Source organism: Myotis davidii, unplaced genomic scaffold, assembly GCF_000327345.1.
Source record: "Myotis davidii unplaced genomic scaffold, ASM32734v1 scaffold1525, whole genome shotgun sequence".
In the NCBI taxonomy this organism is placed as follows: Eukaryota; Metazoa; Chordata; class Mammalia; order Chiroptera; family Vespertilionidae; genus Myotis; species Myotis davidii.
The window spans coordinates 776772-778465 of NW_006296279.1; the positions used below are offsets into that span (position 1 = coordinate 776772).

General features: G+C 45.7%; 1 protein-coding gene across 1 annotated transcript in view; it reads left to right on the forward strand.

Moving 5' to 3' along the window:
• TRAF5 (TNF receptor associated factor 5) overlaps nucleotides 1–1694 on the forward strand; it is a 47651-nt gene that overhangs the window by 41805 nt on the left and 4152 nt on the right. The gene's annotated exons all lie outside the window — the stretch shown is intronic.

Below are 1694 nucleotides of genomic sequence, written 5' to 3' on the forward strand. Positions count from 1 at the left end.
TAGGGAACTAATGGAGGCTTTTACATTGGAAAAATGCTTGGCCAGCTAATTGTTTGTTTGGTTTTAAAACATAAGACAGTTGGCAGTCACATGGAGGATGGATAGAGGGAGAGAAGAGAAGAGAATGGGGACAGCGGGACCAGGCAGAAGGGGTTGCAATAAACTAGACAGTGTAGCAGTAGAGCCAGAAATTGATGAGCGAGAGCTCTGTGCCAGAATACCTGGGTTCCAGGACTGGTTCCCCCGTAGTCCCATGAGTTTGAGGATGCTACTTAACCTTGCTCTTCCCCAATTTCCTAATTTGTAAAATGGGGTTGTGGTGAGGGTTAAGAGGTAATGTATTTAAGCTCTTGGCACAGCATTTCAATGTTTAGGTGGAGACAAGATGCTGGAAGAGGTGAGGTGATGGGGAAGGATTGATCAAGGCTGTGTCAGTGGGGATGGAAAGAAGGTATTGGGAAACATTCAGAGATTGGATTGGGATGCTGCAAGCTTAGAAGGCAAGGAACATGGTCGTGGTCAGGAGCAGGTTAGATGTGAGGGTGGGGAGACTCCTGAGTTTGCTCTTGTTCAGGGAGATAAGTCTGGTGCATAGGTGGAAGTCAGCTCTTGGGATCTTAGTAGATTCTGGGTCAGAGATCAGATGGTTGTTTAAAACTATTTGTGCATTCATTCATAATGCCTTCTGTGTGCCAGGCACTTTGTGAGTCTTTGGGGATAAAGAAATAAGATGTAGCACCAACAATTTAATGAAGAAAAAAAAACTAAGTAACAACAGCAGTAACAACAAAAAGCAGTAAGAGTAATGAAGGTAAAGGATACACTAGATTATGGTCAGGGTGTCATGGAACTTGTGAGGTGGCCTGGGTAGGTGGTCCTAGTAAGGAAATGTAGTTCTGAGAGGATATGCTCTTAAGTGGAGGCTGAGAAAGCAGTACTTTCTAGATGGAGGAGGAAGTGTCTGAGAGACCAAGGCTTGATGGGAAATAGAAGTTGTGTAGTCTCACTGGGCAGGGCACATATGAAATGTGAATGGGCATGAGGCTGAAAAGGCAGCCAGGGAAGACTGCAGGGCCCTGGATGGCCTGTAAAAGGCCACTAGAGATAGGTAAGTGGGGGTGACAAGACCAGATCTATCTCTTCATGTTCTGAGAGGATATGCTCTTAAGTGGAGGCTGAGAAAGCAGTACTTTCTAGATGGAGGAGGAAGTGTCTTAGAGACCAAGGCTTGATGGGAAATAGTTGTGTGGGCTCACTGGTCAGGGCGCATGTGAAATGTGAATGGGCATGAGGCTGAAAAGGCAGCCAGGGAAGACTGCAGGGCCCTGGATGGCCTGTAAAAGGCCACTAGAGATAGGTAAGTGGGGGTGACAAGACCAGATCTATCTCTTCATATTATTGTGGACACCATATGGAATATGTATTGGAGAAAAAGATTAAAGACAAGAAGCATTCATTCACTCATTCAACAAATATTTATCAGGCACCTACTGATGCCAGGCCCGTTGCTGGGGTTATAGTGGCCATGGGATCCATGCCAGTCCCGGCTCCCATAGACACCCTTTTGGCACATGTGTGAGGGAGAGTGTAGGACCAATTAGGCCGCCATTGTAACAGTCCTGTGGGAAGATATGAAGGCTGAAACAAGATGAGATGAAATGAGAAATGGATATTGTGTTTGTTTTGTTGTGTGT